Source organism: Pogoniulus pusillus, chromosome 6 (genome assembly GCF_015220805.1).
Source record: "Pogoniulus pusillus isolate bPogPus1 chromosome 6, bPogPus1.pri, whole genome shotgun sequence".
NCBI classification, from domain to species: Eukaryota; Metazoa; Chordata; class Aves; order Piciformes; family Lybiidae; genus Pogoniulus; species Pogoniulus pusillus.
In genome coordinates this window covers 3,415,519-3,437,782 of record NC_087269.1, presented here as the reverse complement: position 1 = coordinate 3,437,782, position 22,264 = coordinate 3,415,519, and the positions used below count along the sequence as shown (strand labels likewise).

The 22,264-nt window shown below is 47.5% G+C and overlaps 1 long non-coding RNA gene across 5 annotated transcripts in view; it reads right to left on the bottom strand.

The window, feature by feature from the left end:
* Positions 1-22,264, bottom strand: part of LOC135175871 (uncharacterized) — a 167,152-nt gene that overhangs the window by 83,803 nt on the left and 61,085 nt on the right. For 3 of the 5 annotated variants that reach the window (XR_010302483.1, XR_010302482.1, XR_010302486.1), the window contains exon 3: positions 14,903-14,987. The exons of the other annotated variants lie outside the window; for them this stretch is intronic. This is a non-coding gene — a long non-coding RNA (uncharacterized LOC135175871). The remainder of the gene's footprint in view (positions 1-14,902; positions 14,988-22,264) is intronic. 5 annotated transcript variants of the gene reach the window in all.

Here is a 22,264-nt window from a genome sequence, read left to right as displayed (position 1 = left end):
AGTGCTCCAGTCCCCTCATCATCCTTGTAACCCTCCCTTGGACACTCTCCAGCAGCACCCCCTGTGCCTCTTCAACTGGGGAGCCCAAAACCAAAGGCAGTAGTCAAGATGAGGCCTCACCAGGGCAGAGTAGATATGATGGAGCAGTTGAGTCACTATTACCTCACTGAAGCTGTGCTATAGTTCACAGGGACTCCACTGCATGAGGTACTCTGGTACCTACTTTGCTGGCAATACTGATTCTGTACAGACTATTACAAGAGGTTAGTTGGGGATTGGGGGAAATTCATTCCTATGTGACCTAGTAATGAAGTTGGCTGTTTCCCAGGTGGTCTCTTCCCTCCATTCCAGACCACTCTACATAGCAGTTTCATTAAATCCTTACCAAAGGGAAATCTGGCAGCCACAGAATCACAGAAACATGCAGGCTGGCAAAGCCCCTCAGCATCACCAAGTCCAACCTAGAGCCCTACTCTACAAGATTCACCTTAAACCATAGCCCTAAGCACCACATCCAAACCACCCTTAAACACATCCAGGTTGGCAAAGCCCCTCAGCATCACCAAGTCCAACCTAGAGCCCTACTCTACAAGATTCACCTTAAACCATAGCCCTAAGCACCACATCCAAACCACCCTTAAACACACCCAGGTTGGCAAAGCCCCTCAGCATCACCAAGTCCAACCTAGAACCCTACTCTACAAGATTCACCTTAAACCATAGCTGTAAGCATCACATCCAAATGACTCTTAAACACACCCAGGTTGGCAAAGCTCCTCAGGATCACCAAGTCCAACCTAGAACCCTGCTTTACAAGATTCACCTTAAACCATACTCCCAAGCACCACATCCAAACCACCCTTAAACACATTCAGGCTGGGTGACTCCACCACCTCCCTGAGCAGCTCATTCCAGTCCCTGACCACTCTCTCCATTAAAACCTTTTTCCTAATGTCCAATCTCAACCTCTCCAGCCTCACCTTGAGGCCAGATAACCCCACAGCATTCCTCCACTGAAACTACAGCAGCATTCACCACAGCAGTTTGCATCCATCCAGTGTTCCTCAATGCATCTCCATAGAGTTTCCAAGCCTATTTCCATCAGCTTTATGATGCAGCTGATTAATAAAATTAGCACCAAAATTAATGAATAAATGTTTGTCTCTCACCATTGGAAATTCCCTTAGGAGTCTCTGAAATCAGAAAGCTGTTCAGCTGTTGCAGTCAAAGGTGTCATGAGTTAAAGACCACGGATGGTACATGCACAAACAGAAGGTAACCCAAACAAAGAAGTTCATAGGATCACAGGATGTTAGGGGTTGGAAGAGACCCAAAGAGATCATCGAGTCCAACCCCCCTGCCAGAGCAGGACAATACTATCTAACACAGATCACAGAGGGACACATCCAGACAGGTCTTGAAAGGCTCCAGATAAGGAGACTCCACAACCTCCCTGGGGAGCCTGTTCCAGTGCTCTGGGATCCTTACAGTAAAGAAGTTCACCTTATGCTTGCTAGCTCACTGCCTTGGATAGGGCCCTCCTGAGTTCTCCTGTCTGCTTTATTCTTCCCTTGACAGCAGTGTGGAGACAATTATTACCAGTTGAATTTGTGGGAGAAGAATTCCTTGAGAGAGCCAATGTCTCCATCCTTGAAATACACAAATACATCCACACATAAACAGCTTTTACTGTCATTCATGCAGCCACAGGTGTGCTGGATGGAAGGGACTGATGAGGAGAGGCTGAAGGAGCTGGGGGTGTGCAGCCTGGAGAAGAGGAAGCTCAGGGCAGAGCTCATTGCTGTCTACAGCTACCGGAAGGGAGGCTGTAGTCAGATGGGGTTGGTCTATTCTGCCAGGCAACTAAGGACAGAACAAAAGGACACAGCCCAAAGCTGTGCCAGGGCAGGTTCAGGCTGGATGTTAGGAGGAAGTTCTTTTCAGGAAGAGTGGATTTGCCATTGGAATGGCCTGCACAAGAAGGTGGTGGAGTCCCCATCCTTAGAGATGCTTAAGAGGAGGCTGGATGAGGCACTTAGTGCCATGGCTTAGTTAATGAGAAGGTGTTAGGTGATAGGTTGGGCTTGATGATCTTAGAGGTCTTTTCCTACCTGCTTAATTCTGTGGTAAAGCCAAATAAGAAGAGGACCTTTGCTTGACACAATCCCATAGGAGCATCTCCTGCAACCTGAGCACCCTACACAGTCTTTTAGCAATGTATAGATCTACTAAAGTAATCTGGCAGTGTTAGGTGATAGGTTGGACTCGATGGTCTCCAACCTGGTTAATTCTGTGATGCTGTGATTAACTGGATGGGGCACTTAGTGCCATGGTCTGGTTGACTGGAAAGGGCTGGGTGCTAGGATGGACTGGATGAGCTTGGAAGTCTTTTTCAACATGTTTGATTCTATGATTATGATTGGATAGGGCTGGGTGCTAGGTTGGACTGGATGATCTTGGAGATCTTTTTCAACCTGTTTGATTCTATGATTATGATTGGCTAGGGCTGAGTGCTAGGTTGGACTGGATGACCTTGGAGGTCTCTTCCAACCTGCTTGATTCTATGATTATGATTGGCTAGGGCTGGGTGCTAGGTTGGACTGGATGACCTTGGAGGTCTCTTCCAACCTGCTTGATTCTATGATATGATTCTAGGGTCTAGTTGACTGGATAGGACTAGGTGCTAGGATGGACTGGATGACCTTGGAGGTCTCTTCCAACCTGCTTGATTCTATGATATGATTCTAGGGTCTAGTTGACTGGATAGGACTAGGTGCTAGGATGGACTGGATGATCTTGGAGGTCTCTTCCAACCTGCTTGATTCTATGATATGATTCTAGGGTCTAGTTGACTGGATAGGACTAGGTGCTAGGATGGACTGGATGACCTTGGAGGTCTCTTCCAACCTGCTTGATTCTATGATATGATTCTAGGGTCTAGTTGACTGGATAGGACTAGGTGCTAGGATGGACTGGAGGATCTTGGAGGTCTCTTCCAACCTGCTTGATTCTATGATTCTATAGATGGTGACAGCAGAGCCATCAGCAACACTAGCTCAGGCAGCAGGTGGCTACCCTGAATGACTCCAGGCTGCACGAACAAGCAGAGCTCACAGGACTAAGACACATTTAAACACAACCTGACACGAGACCTGCCTGCTCACTTCCCTTCTCCTTTTTAAGCAGGAGCTGCTTTACTCATGCTGTCCCCTTGAAAAAAAAACAATCAACTTGGCTTTCAACTCAGCTGCCCCTTTATAAAACAAAGCCAGCCTGGTGCCAAATACCAGCACAAGAATGCTGGCAACACTGTTTAACAAAGGGCAAGCCCCACTTAGCCCTTTTGATGCTCATTTTAGGTGCATCAATCACAACCAGCTCCTTCTGCATGTCGCAGGACTGCTGGGTGCAACTTCTCAGGAATTCCATTTCTCATTTAGCATTAATTAAAGAGCAGCTAATACAGCCTTACCAAAATTAATTCCTGCTCCTGCAGCCCTGCCTGCCAAGTTTCAACCTTCAGCAAAATTATCATGGGTGAGTTATAGACCCTGGGAAAAGAAGAAAATGAGGTCTTGTAATGGAATATTAAGGGTTGGGAGGCTTCGTCACTACGTCACGGCAAGGGCAGGGGATGGGCAGGCAATCAGCTTCCAAAACAATGCACACCTTGAGTGCTGTGTCCAGTTTTGGGCTGCCCAATTCAAGAGAGATGTTGAGATAGTGGAATGTGTCCAGAGAAGAGTGACAAAGCTGGTGAGGGGCCTGGAGCACAGCCCTGTGAGGAGAGGCTGAGGGAGCTGGGGGTGTGCAGCCTGGAGAAGAGGATCAGAGCAGACCTCACTGCTGTCTACAACTACCTGAAGGGAGGCTGTAGCCAGGTGGGGTTGGGCTCTTCTCCCAGGCAAACAGCAACAGAACAGTCTCAAGTTGTGCCAGGGCAGGTCTAGGCTGGATGTTAGGAGGAAGTTGTTGGCAGAGAGAGTGATTGGCATTGGAATGGGCTGCCCAGGGAGGTGGTGGAGTCACCATCCCTGGAGGTGCTGAAGCCAAGACTGGATGGGGCACTTAGTGCCTCTAGTTGACTGGCTAGGGCTGGGTGCTAGGTTGGCCTGGATGATCTTGGAGGTCTATTCCAGCCTGGTTGATTGTATGATTCACTCTGCAATCCTACTCCTGTCTAGCCCTTTAAAGAGAGCTATTGGAGCCCATAAGCACTGCAAACAGCAAGCCTGTTGAATCCCATTTGGTTTGTGAGCTGCTCTATGCTTCTTACTTGGAGTCTGTTTGATTATGATCAGACTCAGGAGATTGCCTCTTTGGCAATCCAGCTTCCAGCTGCTGAGGCTGCACAGACACCATGGCAGTGGTTTTGATCCAGCCCAGCAGAGCAAACTGTCATTCATTAAAGGAAGATTTATTCACCTGCATCTGTCTTGAAGCTGTCATATTTTCCCCAGAGGGACTCAGACCTTAAATATGTCTTTCTTTTTTCCCACCTGTGACATTCACCATGGAGCACATAATCTCAGCTTTCCCCTGTTTCCAGCAGGAAAAGAGCAGGTTTGTGTATCTTAAAAGGATTTTGCTGTATCCTGTTTTTGCAAGACACCCTAGTGAGGCCATGAATTATATAACAGACCTGCCAGGAGGAGGGAAAAAACTTTGGGCATTGCTTTTTCCTCTTGCCTTATGCAAAAAGTTCACACACCATTAGTTGGTCCCTTGCTCTGGCATCCCTCCTACAAACTTCTGAGCAGCTCCAAAGCCTTCATGCTGAGGGAAAAAAAGTAAATAAATCTAGGCAAACAGAACAATTCTTCTGCCAGGCCTGGGACAGGTTTTTGGTTAGCTTCTTTTAGTGTTTGCTTGGTTTGGGAATTTATTTCCATTTGCTTTTTTGTTGTTGCTGTTGTTCTTGGTTTATTGTTTGCTTGCTTTATAAACCTGGATAGGTTAAAATATCTTTTAATATCTTTATTGATGATCTGGACCAGGGGATTGAGTCCAGCATCAGGAAGTTTACAGATGACAGTAAGCTAAGAGTAGGCCTTGATCTACTGGAGGGTAGGAGAGCCCTGCAGAGGGACCTAGACAGGCTGGATGGGTGGGCAGAGGCCAATGGGATGAGATTGAACAAGGCCAAGTGCAGGGTTCTGCACTTTGGCCACAACAGCCCCAAGCAGTGCTACAGGCTGGGGACAGAGTGGCTGAGAGCAGCCAGGCAGAGAGGGACCTGGGGGTACTGGTAGAGAGCAGCTGAACAGGAGCCAGCAGTGTGCCCAGGTGGCCAAGAGAGTCAATGGCATCCTGGCCTGAATCAGGAACAGTGTGGCCAGCAGGACAAGGGAGGTTATGCTTCCCCTGTACTCAGCACTGGTCAGGCCACACCTTGAGTGCTGTGTCCAGTTTTGGGCTCTTCAATTCAAGAGAGACGTTTAGATACTGGAACATGTCCAGAGAAGGGCAACCTGTGCCAGTGTCTCACCACCCTCACTGTCAACAGCTTCTTCTTAACATCCAGTTTCAATCTCCTCTCTGCCACTTTAAACCCATTCCTCCTTGTCCTGTCATTACAAGACCTTGTCAATAGTCCCTTGTCATCTTTCCTGTAGCCCCCTTCAGATCCTGGAAGGCCACTCCAAGGTCTCCTCCAAGCCTTCTCTTCTCCAGGCTGCACAGCCCCAACTCTCTCAGCCTGTCCTCAGAGCAGAGCTGCTGCAGCCCTCTCAGCATCTTCACAGCATCCTCTGGACTGGCTCCAACAGTTCCATGTCCTCCTTCTGTTGAATGACTCTGTCCAAGCCACGAGCTGCCAGCTTTGCCAGGAGCTTGTTGTGGCAGACAGTGTCAAAGGCTTTGCTGAAGTCCAGGTAGACTACATCCACAGCCTTCCCTACATTCACCAGGTGGGTAACCTGATCATTAAAGAGCAGTTGGTGGAGTCGCCGTCCCTGGGGCTGTTCAAGGCAAGATTGGACGTGGCACTTGGTGCCATGGTCTAGCCTTGAGAATTGTGGTAAAGGGATGGACTTGATGATCTGTGAGGTCTTTTCCAACCTTGTTGATACAAAAAAAAAAAAAGGAGAACAGCAATGAGGTCTGCCCTGAGCCTTCTCTTCTGCAGGCTGCACACCTCCAGCTCCCTCAGCCTCTCCTCATGGAGCTGTGTTCCAGGCCTCTCACCAGCTTCATCTTCCTTCTCTGGACACATTCCAGTATCTCAACAAGGTGAAGGGTTGAGACTGTGATTACCAGACTGAACACACCAAAATCCAGCATGCCCTCACTCAGAAATCAATGATTAACTACTAAGCTATTACCTCCTTGATACATGTTTGCTTTTTCCACTGTGTGAAAAAAAAAAAAAAGGAAGGGAAAGTTTAAACAAGACCCAGATAAAAATCCATCAGCACTGAGTCACAGCAGTGCTGCCATTCAACAGCCTTTCAGACTCTGACTACACACATAAAGAATCTTTGCCTCTTTTTTCACAAGGTGACATCCATCACACTCAAGCAGCAGCTTGCAAGGTTTCTCTCAAGCACATTTGGTGAGTAAATGCTGCAGGTGAAGTTCAAAGCACACAGCAGAGGGATCTGGGTCATGCACAAGCACACATCTGGGAGAGAGGAGAGGTCTTGGTGACATTCTCACGTAAGAGCTTCTTATGTACCTTTCATAGAAGCATAGAATCAAGCAGGTTGGAAGAGACCTCCAAGCTCATCCAGTCCAACCTAGCACCCAGCCCTATCCAGGCATCTAGACCTTGGCCCTAAATGCCTCACAGGTTTCCTCTGAGCCCTGCCAAACTCTGCCTACACTGTCCCATGCCTTTGGTGGGAATGAAAGGCTCAGCTGAGAACGTGGATCTGTTTCTAGCAGGGAACATGCTGCTACCTGGTGACTCACCCCAATAACATCTCCATCAAGGATGTGAGCTTCACAATGATTCTGTGAACATATTTCACTCCACTGTCAACTGTAGTCCACTCCAGGCTCCTGAGTGGCTGGGCAAGCACTTAGTAGAGGTTATTGCTAATCTAAATAGATTCTTAGTTGCTCACAGTATCACAATTTCATTAAAAATCAAATATAGCAGGTTAGTGAAACAATGAAGAATAAGGTCAAATGCTACCATCATAGAATCATTTCAGGTGGAAAAGACCTTTAAGATCATCCAGTCCAACCATTCTCTAACTCAACCAAAGCTGGGCCTATGTGGTCCTTCAGCAACATATCTATGCATCTTTTAAACACCCTTAGGGACAGGGATTCAACCACTTGTTACTAGGGAGAAGAGACCAAACATCTACCTCTTTACAACCTTCTTTCAGGATATCATGCAAGAACATCATGCATTGGGCTCCAACATCACCATCATGCATTGAGCTCCAACATCATCACGCACTCAGCCCCAACACCATCATGCACTGAGCTCCAACATCACCATGCACTGAATTCCAACATCATCGTGCATTGAATTCCAACACCATCGTGCATTGAATTCCAACACCTTCATGCACTGAATTCCAACATCATCATGCATTGAGCTCCAACATCATCATGCATTGAGCTCCAACACCATCATGCACTGAGCTCCAACACCATCATGCACTGAGCTCCAACACCATCATGCACTGAGCTCCAACACCTTCATGCATTGAATTCCAACATCATCATGCATTGAGCTCCAACACCATCATGCCTTGAGCTCCAACACCTTCATGCACTGAATTCCAACATCATCATGCATTGAGCTCCAACACCATCATGCATTCAATTCCAACACCATCATGCACTGAGCTCCAAGACCTTCATGCACTGAATTCCAACACCATCATGCATTGAGCTCCAACACCATCATGCATTCAATTCCAACACCATCATGCATTGAGCTCCAACACCTTCATGCACTGAATTCCAACACCGTCATGCCTTGAGCTCCAACACCGTCATGCCTTGAGCTCCAACACCGTCATGCCTTGAGCTCCAACACCGTCATGCCTTGAGCTCCAACACCGTCATGCCTTGAGCTCCAACACCGTCATGCCTTGAGCTCCAACACCGTCATGCCTTGAGCTCCAACACCGTCATGCCTTGAGCTCCAACACCGTCATGCCTTGAGCTCCAACACCGTCATGCCTTGAGCTCCAACACCGTCATGCCTTGAGCTCCAACACCGTCATGCCTTGAGCTCCAACACCGTCATGCATGCATGTATTGAGCTCTGTACCAGGTTAGAATGGATTCCTCCCCAGTAGAGTAAACTCACCACAATGTGGATTTTTCTTTAAGCCAGGAAAAATGAAATTGTATTTCTTATAGTTTAAACTAAATATAACAGTATAAGGAGAATAAACTACTGCAGAAATATATATAATCACCCTAAGAAAGATGGGGAAGGGGTCAAGCAGAGGTGAAGCAGCAAAGCAGCAGCCAAAAGAGCAGCGAGGGAAGATGGCAGTGGGCGCAGCAGAAGCAGCAAGGGAAAAGGTCTAAGCTGTGCTTCCAGACATAAAGCTCTTGGTGCTCCAATGAAATGATATTACCTTACCCATTGTTGCCATTATATGGCCTATCACTAAAATGTTCACCTCTCTACTCAGAGCTTTCATTTCTAAGTTTCTCTGTCCCCAGTTTTTCCAAGTCTGAGCTGGAGATCTAGCTCAAACAGCCACAAGCTTCAACATCATGCACTGAGCTCCAACACCAGCATGCCTTGAGTTCCAGCATCACCATGCCTTCAGCTCCAGCACCACCATGCATTGAGCTTCAGCATCACCATGCCCTCAGCTTCAACACCATCACACATTGAGCTCCAGCATCATCATGCCTTCAGCTCCAACACCATAATGCATAGTCTTCATTGCCTATAGCTCTCCATAAAGTCTCACTCTGCAAGTGAGTAGTTTTGAGACAAGTGACAGAAGAGTTGTAACATCAAAACTCAGCTACTACAATAATGTAGCACCTTGGAGGTGGCAACTGCCTACAAGCAATTATCTCATTGCTTAATTTTAGATGAAATATTAGGACTTTATGCTCTACAATTACTTGGGAACAGTCATTTGGTAGACTTTGAGGGCCCTGAACATTTCAAAGAACTCAAGCCACTTTTTCACAGGTTCATAGAACAGCTTGGGTTAGGAGGGACCTTTAAAGATCCTCTAGTCCAACTTCCCTGCAGTCAGTAGGGACATCTTTGACTATATCAGGTTGCTCAGAGCTCCATCCAGCCTGATCTGAGATTTGGTGTCTGAATTGATTCTAAGAAGCCATCAAGAATCATAGAATCAACCAGGTTGGAAGAGACCTCCAAGATCATCCAGGCCAACCTATCCCCCAGCCCTGTCCAATCAACCACACCATGGCACTAAGTGCCTCATCCAGGCTTTGCTTCAACACCTCCAGGGATGGTGATTCCACCACCTCCCTGGGCAGCCCATTCCAATGGCAAATCACTCTCTGTGTTTCAGAACCTGTCATTTCCCTTGGGGCTACTTCAAAGGAATCCTAGGAAGTTTATAAATGAAGACTATAAAGTGGCGATTGCTTGAAGGAATTACTGCTGGAATCACCTTCAAAACTAGAGGGGTGGTGAGCTTGTGGCTAGGCACAGCTGAACACTCCCATTTAACTCACCAAAAAAAGGGAAATGCAAAGGAGTCAGCTGCCAAATGGTTGTAAATCACACCAACCCAGACACTGGGCTGCAGTGAGGAGCACTAAATTCAGCTCTTTTCATTTTTGAAGCTGAGAGCTTTTCCACAGAAGCTGAAGAAAATGTAGCGCTTAATGAACATTGAATTTCCATTTCTCTGACATTTCACCATGAGCATTAGCTTGTTGTGGAGCTATTCCTTATTTCCCTTTGCAAATCCTGGTTCCTGAGAATACAGAGTCTAAAGTTCCCCCTCTGGATGAAGATCAGAGCAGTTTAAAGCAGACTATCTCCCTTAGGTTGACTGAAAGACACAAGTCTTTGATGGAGCCAAACCAAGACCTCCCAAGCTGTGCTTTCTGGTCTGTGTAAGCTCTTCAGAGACCAAGCTACTTCCTCTGCAAGGGACTGGTGACAACTGATTTAACTGGTCCAGTTCTCTAGCTCCTGTTACAAGAGGGCTATGGCTATGCTGGAAGGTGTCCTCAAGCAATCACAGAATCAACCAGGTTGGGAGACCAAGATCATCCAGTCCAACCTAACACTCAGCCCTATCTAATCAAACAGACCATAGAATCAAGCAGGTTGGAAGAGACCTCCAAGATCATCCATCCCAACCTAGCACCCAGCCCTATCTAATCAACTAGACCCTAGAATCTTATCATAGAAGCAACTAGGTTGGAAGAGACCTCCAAGATCATCCAGTCCAACCTAACACTCAGCCCTATCTAATCAACTAGACCCTAGAATCATATCATAGAATCAAGCAGGTTGAAAGAGACCTCCAAGATCATCCAGTCCAACCTAGCACCCAGCCCTGTCCAATCAACCAGACCATGGCACGAAATGCCTCATCCAGTCTTCTCTTGAACACCTTCAGGGACAGTGACTCCACCACCTCCCTGGGCAGCCCATTCCAACTGCAGGCAGGGAAACACCAAAGGGATTCTCCAGGCCAGTGCATTAAATGGGCTCGATTTGGTATCACAGAGGCCAGGGAGGCTCTGACTGACCTGCTTCTTTACTGAGTAGGTGGTCAGGCACTGGAACAGGTTAGCCTAGCCAGAGAGGTGGTGGAGTCACCATCCCTGGAGGTGTTTAAAAGGAGAGTGGAAGTGGTGCTTGAGGCTATGGTCTAGTGATTAAGGATGCTGGGATGAAGGTTGGACTGGATGTTGCTGGTGGTCCTTTCCAACCATAGTGACTCATAGTAATTGTTGTGCTGAGGGATTTGGTTTAGTCTAGGACTTGTCAGTGTGGAACTAATGACTCCATGATCTTGAAGGTCTTTTCCAATCTAAGAAATTCTGTGATTCTGTGACAATCTCTCCATTCAGCTGTGAGGAATAGGAGCTCTCTCCTTGCATGGAGCCAAGCCTGAGTGAATCAGAAGATGTACTGTTTGGAGATGTGCTTTGACTGGTGCAGTTGGCAGCAGCGTGGTGGTGTTTTGGGTTTCTTCCATTTAGCCAATTGCTAAGAAATCTGTTGGGGCAAAACTCTTTGTCTTTGGCAAAAGTTCTACAGCTATTCCTCAGGATTCCCTAAAATAACTTTTCTCTCCCTCTTATTTCTTTTTTCCAGCATTTCAGCTGCATATATGCAAACATTTTTCTCCTGCCTGCCACTGGATGTAAGGTTTTGCAGCTCCCAGCTCTTCCCACCTGGCTCCCCTTGACAAAACAGCATTTTGTGCATTAGGAAGGAGGAGAAGCGACTTGGGAATTGTGGTTGTGTGAGAATCATCCATCCCAGCCATGGCACAACATCTGCTGACACTGCACTGGGCAGTGACACATCACTGATTTCATCCCTCCATCACCACGCTTGGTTTGTGATTCCTTTTCCAACACAGAGTTTGCTTGCAGTAAAAGATGAAAACAAGGAGCTCACTTCCACCCTGCAGCATCCCTCAGAGCTCCAAACTGACCACTTTTCCTTGGCATTCATCTTTCCCAGAGGTGTCCAGCATCTATCAAAGTGCCTTCTATAAACAGGATTAGCTTTCTGTGTTTCCTAAGGGTTTTTTTTCATACCATTTCAGGTAATGCTTCTTGACTCACTCAGGAACGTGCCTGGGAGTCTGGTGAGTGTTAGGCTTGTTTGGCAGAGAGGAAGTGACTGCACCATTAACACTATCCAGAAGTGAGTGGTGATAAACCCTGGCATGGCAACAGAAAGAGGAGCCAGGCAGAGTGACACCAGAACCTGGGGAGTACATTCTTGTAGTTGAAGGTAGAAACCCACATGAACTCCAAACATAACCAACCCAAATAAACCTTGTGCCTTGCAAGCTGTAAACAGAGTTCAAGCCTGAGTGTGGTGGGTATGGCATGGAAGTGAAGTGAGAGAAGATCTTTTCTTGCACTACTACTTCTCATAATAGATTAAGCTTGTTTTATAGAATCACAGAACCTTAGAGATTGGACAGAACCTTAGAGATTGGACAGAACCTTAGAGATTGGAAGGGACCTCCAGAGATCATCCAGTTCAATCTCCCTGTCAAGGCAGGATCCCCTAGGGTAGTTCACACAGGAATGCATCCAGGGGGGTTTGGAAAGGCTCCAGAGAAGGAGTCTCCACAACCTCTCTGGGCAGCCTGCTCCAGGGCTCTGTCACCCTCACTCTAAAGAAGTTTCTCTTCTTATTGAGCTGAAGCCTTCTCTGTTCCAGTTTGTAACTGCTGCTCCTTGGCTTATTGCTGCTGACTACCAAAAAGAGCTTGGCCCCAGGCACTTGACACCCACCCCTCAGATATGTGCACACATTGAGCAGGTCTCCTCTCAGCCTTCTCTCCCCCAGACTAAACAGCCTCAGGGCTCTCAGTCTCTTTCCACAGGGGAGATGCTCAAGTCCCAGATCATCTTTGTGGCTCTGCCCTAGACTCTTTCCACCAGGTCCCTGTCTCTCTTGAGCTGGGGAGCACAAAATTGGACACAGCATTCCAGGTGTGGTCTCACAAGGGCAGAGCAAATTTCATCTTTACTGTAATGCAGTTCACAATGTAATTAAACCTGCAACCAGTTGAGAGAAGTCCAATTCATCATAGAATCAACCAGGTTGGAAGAGATCTCTAAGCTCATCCAGGCCAACCTAGCACCCAGCCCTAGCCAATCAACCAGACCATGGCACTAAGTGCCTCAGACAGGCTTTGCTTGAACACCTCCAGGCATGGGGACTCCACCACCTCCCTGGACAGCCCATTCCAATGCCAATCACTGTCGCTGGCAGGAACTCCCTCCTAACATCCAGCCTAGACCTCCTCTGGCACAGCTTGAGACTGTGTCCCCTTGTTCTGTTGCTGGGTGCCTGGCAGAAGAGACCAACTCCACTTGACTGCAGCCTCCCTTCAGGTAGTCATAGACAGCAATGAGGTCTGCCCTGAGCCTCCTCTGCTGCAGGCTGCACACCCCCAGCTCCCTCAGCCTCTCCTCATAGGCATTGTGTTCCAAGCCTCTCACCAGCTTTGCTGAATCTACCTGCCATGAATTCTCTGCTGTTCTCTTCCAGCTCAGTTGGGAGCCCACAGCAGCTGTCTGGTAACAAACACAACATCAGACTCACAGGAACAGATCTGCTCCAAGGGAATTCCTCAGATTCTGGTGTGCTGCTCCTGTTTTGACTTGGAGCTCCACAAACTGCACTACTTTCTACACAGTGTTCACACTCCTCTCTGCTGCTTAGGATGAATTATTGCTGTCATTCCCCTTCTACTGTGAAATATGAGTCAGTTAATGGATTTAACTTATTTCCTCTCAAGATAGAAACTCAGAAAGGACTGAAAGAAAAAAAAAAAAATCTAGCTGGAAGTGATGAAATACCAAATAAAATATTTGTATCTGAGAATGTGTTCATAAATTAAGCCATTTTTGAGGTTTCTATAAGGAAGTCTTAAGTTCCCATGGATGCTGACCTGCTTTGGGCATGAATTTCATCCACCCTAATCTACCCATCTATTCTGCTCTGGACTAACAGCTTGCATCCCATCACATCTGAAACAAACTTTTGCTAATGAGTTCAAGGAAATTGGACTATTTGCTTTGGCATCCTGCATATTTATATTCCCCAGACTTGGCCCATTCTGACATAATCAGCAGCAGGAGGACACATTAACCTTTCCTCAGTGTTCCTAACTCAGCCAGTCTGATAGCCAAGCACAAAGCCAGGTAGCCCAGATAATTATTTAGGAAAACAAGAATCAAAGCCTTCAAGGAACAATCTGAGACTGTAACCTATGCAGAGAAAGGTTAAGTACAGATAATATTTGAACTAGAATTGCACTGCCCTGGGTCAAACTCTTTCTTCTATCTCAACAGTTAACCATGTTTGTTTCTCTAAGCAATGGCTGATTGAGTTCTCGTGCCAGCACACTGAGACATAAAATCAGAATGGGCAAGACTAAATTGGTGGCAAATACTGATGGTACCAGTAATGCAGAGAAGTCTGCAAAGTCAGCTCACAGCACGTTGCCTAATTCGTAGTTTGGAAGCTCAAGCACAGCTTTCCAGCAGCTGTTGATAACTGGGAGGAAGGAGGAGTTAAATGGAAAGCCTTAATCTCTTCAATTATCAGAAACATCTGACTCCAGGGGCTCAGCTCCTCAGAAGTCTCTCAACTCCCAGTGAACTGGATCCTGGCTCTCCTTCAGTTTCTGGGCATGTAACATGGCAGTGCAATCCACTTACCAAACAGCTCCTTGAAGGTACTGAAACTCAGCAGCAGAGCAGCCTCAGTACAGCCAGATCCTTTTCTCTTAGTTTGCAGGTTAACCCAGGATCAGCTCTACATTATCAACACCTCATTGCCCTGAGATATGAGGGCATCCTCCTGGCATCCAGACACCTGCCCTTTCCCTCTGTAAATCCCATCCTTGGAATCCAATGCCTCATGATAAAGTTACACACATCAAACCTCTGTTATTTTCCTTCACAGAATCACAGAATGTGCTGTGGGCTGGAAGGGACCCCCAAAGCTCATCCAGTCCAACCCTCCTGCCAGAGCAGGATCTCCTAGAGCAGATCACACAGGAATGCATCCAGGCAGCTCTTGAATATCTGCAGAGAGGGAGACTCCACAATTCCTCTGGGCAGCCTGTTCCAGTGCTCTGTCACCCTCACAGGGAAAAAATTCCTCCTCAAGTTTCCATGGAACTTCCTATACCTCAGCTTCCACCCAGTGCCCCTTGGCCTATCAGTGGCATCACCCAGCAGAGCCTGGCTCCAGCCTCCTGGCACTCACCTTCACAACTTCATAACCACTGTCGAGGTCAACTCTCAGTGTCCTCTTCTCCAAGCAGCACAGCCCCAGCTCCTTCAGGCTCTCCCTGAAATAGAGATGTTCCATTCCCTTCAGAATATTTGTGGCTCTGCACTGGACTCTTTCAAGAAGTTCCCTGAGGTTCTTTTAAACTGGGGGGCCCAGAACTGAACATTTATGCATGCCTAAGGAAGGTGGAGAAGGTGTTACTGTTTGGAGGGATAGGATGTCTAGGGACTTGATGGCTTCTGGAGCCAGACTGGGGTCTCACACATAACTATGTGCCCACCATAGAATCAATCGGGTCTTGTCTTGAACACCTCCTGGGACAGTGACTCCACCACCTCCCTGGGCAGCCCATTCCAATGCCAATCACTCTCTCTGCCAACAACTTCCTCCTAACATCCAGCCTAGACCTCCCCTGGCACAACTTGAGGCTGTGTCCCCTTCTTCTGTTGCTGCTTGCCTGGCAGCAGAGACCAGCCTCTGCCTGGCTACAACCAGCTTTAATGCTTCAGGCCCCTCACCATCTAATAGCTGTTGACCAAATAACCTTTGCAAACATCAAGGACAGCATCACTGGGTCTAAAACAACCTGGGGAAGCATTTCTCTTTTGTGAGGCCTCCTTTCTGCTTTGTTTCAAACTTCTCAAGAGCTACAGCAAAACAAAGAGCCACCACAGATGGAAGTGCTGTTATTTGTGCCCCTTTGAAATCTCTACTGCTTTGCACAGTCCTCCTCAGCCCAGGGTTTGTCTCCAATTGGAAAAGTATTTCACACTCAAATCTCTGCTGCAGCAGCTTTAAATGGCTATGCAATAACAAGTATGCAAAGCATCAAGACAGCTCCCTTAGATCATCAAAAGGAATTATGCCACAAAGAGGCCAGCATTTATCTAAGCTGAAACAGGGTCCTGAGCTATTCCTTCTCTACTGCTGAGTGAATTAGTCTTGGGGATTTTTTTTTCCCCCTTCACTGCTGGCTTTCATTGAGAGCTTTCTGCAGCTATTTTCAGCAGTTGGTTTGCAAAAGTTGAGGTTCTATTTTTTCTGGCAAGCATTGTTGATATAAACAATCTCCTGATCTAATCCTGCAGTAGTCCTGTGCTTAATTAAATTTATAGTGCATCTGCACATTAAGGGATTGGTTTAGCCCATGAAACTTGCTTTAAAAGCCCAAATCTTGGCCTGATGGAAAGGTATCACAGTATCACCAAGGTTGGAAGAGACCTCACAGATCATCAAGTCCAACCCTTTAGCACAGAGCTCAAGGCCAGACCATGGCACCAAGTGCCACGTCCAATCCTGCCTTGAACAGCTCCAGGGACGGCGACTCCACCACCTCCCCGGGCAGCCCATTCCAGTGTCCAATGACTCTCTCAGGGAAGAACTTTCTCCTCACCTCCAGCCTAAATCTCCCCTGGTGCAGCCTGAGGCTGTGTCCTCTTGTTCTGGTGCTGGCCACCTGAGAGAAGAGAGCAACCTCCTCCTGGCCACAACCACCCCTCAGGTAGTTGTAGACAGCAATAAGGTCACCCCTGAGCCTCCTCTTCTCCAGGCTAACCAATCCCAGCTCCCTCAGCCTCTCCTCCTAGGGCTGTGCTCAAGGATGTGGTGGTTTTTTGGGTTTTTTTTTTTTTTTTTTGAGGGAAAGGAAACAATTCAAAAAGGGACCTGGGGGGAATGGTAGAGAGTAGCTGAAGATGAGCCAGCAGTGTGCCCAGGTGGCCAAGGAGGCCAACGCCATCCTGGTCTGGATCAGGAACAGTGTGGCCAACAGGACAAGGGAGGTTATTCTGCCCCTGTACTCAGCACTGGTCAGGCCACACCTTGAGTGCTGTGTCCAGTTCTGGGCTCCTCAATTCAAGAAAAATGTTGAGGTCCTGGAACATATCCAGAGAAGGGCAGCAAGGCTGGTGAGGGGCCTGGAGCACAGCCCTGTGAGGAGAGGCTGAGGGAGCTGGGGGTGTGCAGCCTGCAGAAGAGGAGGCTCAGGGCAGAGTTCATTGCTGTCTACAGCTACCTGAAGGGAGGCTGTAGCCAGGTGGGGGTTGGCTCTTCTGTCAGTAACCAGCAATAGAAGAAGGGGACACAGTTTCCAGTTGTGCCAGGGGAGGTTCAGGCTGGATGTTAGGAGGAAGTTGTTGGCAGAGAGAGTGATTGGCATTGGAATGGGCTGCCCAGGGAGGTGGTGGAGTTGCTGTCCCTGGAGGTGTTGAAGCAAAGCTTGGATGAGGCACTTAGTGCCATGGTCTGGTTGACTGGCTAGGGCTGGGTGCTAGGTTGGACTGGATGAGCTCAGAGGTCTCTTCCAACCTGGTTGCTTCTATGATTCTATGAACATGTGAGATTTCAAAGGGTTGCCACACAAGTAAATAAAAAGCTTTACCTCCTCTGGGAAACATAATGGGTTTAAAAGATGAACAAAATCCCAGTGTTTATGCAGCCTAATGGATAAAAAGGGACAGACTCCCTGACTGATCACAATGGTCAATTGTACAAGGAGCTGCAACAGGCTGCTCCTGACAGCCAGTGAAAAATAACATTTGTGCCCATAAACAACAAAGCCCTCATGTTGTATGTCTCATAGAGAAGCCAAGAGGAGTCCCTGGCCAAGCTCTTTTTGTTTTTAAATCACCAAACTATCTTGATTTATGCTTTGCTTGAAGTTCTCAAAATGAAGCTTTCAGTCCCTCCCTCACTAAAAATAAACCTGCCCTAGCTGGTCAGGAGGCAGCTGATGCAGGCACAGTCTGAGCAGTCAGTCCTTAGGAGGATAACAACTGAGGGATTACTCCTTCCCTTCCACAGAAAGCCAGCAGGACCTCCAGATGTTTAAGCTTCAGGTTCTGCAGAGTCTGAGCAATTAATAGCCCAACTGAAGCTGATTTGTGAAGTGAGTTTGTGGAGTCTCCTTCTCTGAAGTCTTTCAAGACCTACCTGGATGCGTTCCTGTGCCAGCTACCCTGGGTGATGCTGTCTTGGCTGTGGGGTTGGGCTGGATGGTCTCTGGAGGACCCTTCCAACCTCTAAGGTTCTGTGATTGGCAGAACCTGACTATTTGCTGAGGAATCCAGCACTACCAGTAGAAAAATGAACAGCTCTAACTACACAGAATGGTTTAGGATGGAACTGCAGAACACTGATACTGTGAATCATAGAATAGAATCATAGAAACAGTCAAGGTTGGAAGGGACCACAAGGATCATCCAGTTCCAACCCCCCTGCCATGGGCAGGGACACAGAATCACAGAATTTCTTAGATTGGAAAAGACTTTCAAGCTCATGGAGTCCAATCATTAGTTCCACACTGACAAGTCCTTGACTAAACCAAATCCCTCAGCACAACACCTAAGCACTATGAGTCACCATGATTGGAAAGGATCACCAGCATCATCCAGTCCAGCCTTCATCCCAGCATCCTTAATCACTAGACCTTAGCCTTAGGCACCACATCCACTCTTCTTTTAAACACCTCCAGGGATGGTGACTCCACCACCTCCCTGGGCATTCTGTTCCAGTGCCTGACAACCTGCTCACTAAAGAACTTCCTCCCAATGTCCAACCTGAATCTCCCCTGATGCAACTTGAGGCCATTTCCTCTTGTCCTATCATTAGTAACTGGGGAGAAGAGACCAGCTCCAACCTCACTATGACCTCTTTTTAGGTAGTTGTAGAGGACAATAAGATCAGCCTCCTCTTCTCCAGACTAAGCAACTCCAGTTCTCTCAACTGCTACCCATAGGTCATGTTTTCCAGACCTCTCACCAAGCTCATTGCCCTTCTCTGTACCCACTCCAGCACCTGACATTAGATCAGGCTGTCCAGAAACTCATCCAGCCTGGCTTTATGGTTTGCAGTAGCTGACTTCTTTGGGTCTAGATGACCTCTCCAGGTTTCCACTTAGCCTGTCAAGACTCTGAGAGTTTCTCCACTGGAAAAGATGTCACTTGTGCAGCTAGGTACAGCACTGCTAACCCAAACCTCATTTAGATTGTCGGTGCTGAACTCAGACTAGGCTGGCAAAGACTTTCAGACCTGCATGCTAGCTCCTGAGCTGCTCCTAAAGACATATCCTAACCTCTCTGCAGAAAGGCATTTGGAGAGAACAAATCAGTGACCTGCAGGATAGGAAAGCTAGATTGTTTCAGACCAAAAGAAGGGGACTGTTCATAAGAGTAAAGACTTCACATTTCCTTTCTCATCTCTGATCTCAGAATGATCACACCTGAGTAGCTACGTGGACTTTGGAAGGTGGAGTCAAGCAGTTTGGTCTAGAATCATAGAATCAGTCAGGGTTGGAAGGGACCACAAGGATCATCTAGTTCCAACTCCTCTGCCATGGGCAGGGACTCTCTACCCTAGATCAGGCTGGCCAGAGCCTTGAATGAGCCTTGATGAGTAATACATCAAAGCCAAGGCATCTTTGTGCCTCACATTTAGTTAGCCTTTCTCTCCCAAGTGTTAGGAAAAGAAACCTGGAAGGAGCCATCATTTACTTTCCCCTCCCCCCTATTAACATTAAACTTATCACAAACAACAAAATCCATGACAAATCCATTCTTAATCTGGCAGACATTGTGCACTGATTCCTTCGGATCTACTCTAGCTCCATAGAGGTGTTGTGCTGAGGCCAGTCCTCAGGGGCTCTAATATGGAATGGACTTTAATTAACTTATTCTTTGCAGCCAAATATATATATTTTGAAGCCACTAAAGTACTATGGAAAAAATGTATCCTGTTAATAAAGGAGTTAGTTTGTCACTTAGGTAGTGATAGGACTGGAGGAGATGGAACAAAGCTAGAAATAGGCAGATTCAGACTGGATGTTAGGAAGAAGTTCTCTAGCATGAGGGTGGTGAGAGCCTGGAATGAGTTGCCCAGGGAGGTGGTGGAAGCCTCATCCCTGGAGCTGTTTAAGGTCAGGCTGGATGAGGCTGTGGGCAGCCTGATCTAGTGTGAAGTGTCCCTGCCCATGGCAGGGATGTTGGACCTGGATGATCCTTGCAGTCCCTTCCAACCCCGACTGATCATATGATTTTCTATGCTTCAGTTATCCTGGGACACTATTTCTTAACTCAAAAGCAATAAGGAGTTGGAAGATCAAAGTGGGAAAAGCTTCAGTTCATTGGAACCCCTTTATGTACCACAGGGCCTGAAATTCCTCCCTGCCATAGAATCAAGCAAGTTGGAAGAGATCTCCAAGATCATCCAGCCCAACCTGGCAGTCCATTCCAATGCCAACCCAGCCCTAGCCAATCAACCAGACCATGGCACTAAGTGCCTCAGCCAGGCTTTGCTTGAACACCTCTGGGGACGGCAACTCCACCACCTCCCTGGGCAGCCCATTCCAATGCCAATCACTCTCTCTGGCAGGAACTTCCTCCTAACATCCAGCCTAGACCTCCCCCAGCACAACTTGAGACTGTGTCCCCTTGTTCTATTGCTGGTTGCCCGACAGAAGACACCAACCCCACCTGGCTACAACCTCCCTTCAGGTAGCTGTAGACAGCAATGAGCTCTGCCCTGAGCCTATCTCACTCAGGATTCTGCAAAGCAGACAATGAAAAGGAGAGAAGATAAAGACATGAGAATTAAAGCCTGAGTGTTTAAGTATCTTTTGCTTATGCTGGGGGCTCATTTTAAGCCTCAGTATTGACACTGTTAGACCTAAAATAACATTTAAATTAAAAAAATCAGCTCTTGAAAGTTTTTAGATCTCAAAACTGGGACAAATCACACCAACTGCCACAAAAAAAAAGGTGGAAGCTGCCTTGGTGTGAATGCACTCCAAATGGAAAAGCACAAGGAAAGTATTGTGCTTGCATTCTGCAGCACAAAGCCTGTGTTGTAGAGCCCATTCCTCAATAACTCACACTGTAAAAAAAAGGCATTTCGAGCCTTAAAACAACAACAGCTCCACTCCTGCAGAGGTTGTACCACATGGGGGTGTTCATTTCCCTTTGTCTTAGCTGCATAAACTCAGCATCAGCCCTCTGCAGTAAATGATGGCTGCCCTATTGTCTTGTATAAACATTCTTTTCTTTCCCTTTGGTGAAAAAGCTGTGTTTAAAGCCAGCTCTGTCCCAGTTCCAATAAAGAGAGCAGTGTAAGAGAGCTGGGTTGACAAAGTGAACTGGAACAGCTCTGCTCTTACACCACCGGTGCTGGGGAGCCAGCAAAAAGTCAGATCATATTTTATTTGGAGCCCAAGTGAACTGTTGTGAACTCTGACAAAGCAGCACTTCAAAGCATTCTGAACATAGTGCCACTAGCACGGGGGAATTTATCATGACTAAGAGCCTGACTCTGCTCTTATTTACACCGTGTTTACTCTGCTGACCTCAGCTGGGTGGAAGATCAGGATTAAGACATTCGCAGCTGGCTGGAGCACTGCCCTGTGACGAGAGGCTGAGGGAGGACCTGAGGGGTTTTGATCTGGTGAAGAGAAGATTTAGAGGGGATCTAATGAATGAGGGGCTGAGGGAGGAGGAGGAGAGGCTGAGGGAGGTAGGGGTGTGCAGCCTGGAGGAGGCTCAGGGTAGACCTCATTGCTGTCTACATAGAATCACAGAATCAACCAGGTCGGAAGAGACCTCCAAGCTCATCCAGTCCAACCTAGCGCCCAGCCCTATCCAGTCAACTAGATCATGGCACTCCTTGTGGAGCTAGAGAAACATGGGAGGGGGAGGGAAATAAGGAGGGCATCATACTTAACATATCTATTCCCCTCCCACCAAAAGGCAGCTCAGAAAAACCTCAGACAAAACCTTGCACACTTACACAACTTCATGGGTGGCCTATCACGGAATGAAAAGAAGTGATGAAAAGTAAGATGCCAGATTAGGTGATAGAACCAGAGAATTATAGAATCAAACAGGTTGGAAGAGACCTCCAAGATCATCCAGGCCAACCTAGCACCCAGCCCTAGCCAGTCAACTAGACTATGGCACTAAGTGCTTCATCCAGGCTTTTCTTGAACACTTCCAGAGACAGCAACTCCACCACCTCCCTGGGCAGCCCATTCCAATGCCAATCACTCTTGCTGGGAAGAACTTCCTCCTAATATCCAGCCCAGACCTCCCCTGGCACAACTGGAGACTGTGTCCCCTTATTTTGTTGCTGGGTGCCTGGCAGAAGAGCCCAACCCCACCTGGCTACAACCTCCCTTCAGGTAGTTGCAGACCGCAATGAGGTCACCCCTGAGCCTCCTCTTTTCCTGGCTAAACAACCCTGTTTTACAACAACAATATTGCTGAACCTTGAGGAATTGATGCTTCCCGGGCCTGGGATGCAGCCAGCATCATGCCATTGTTTTCACTGGACCTTAGAAATACATCAGGG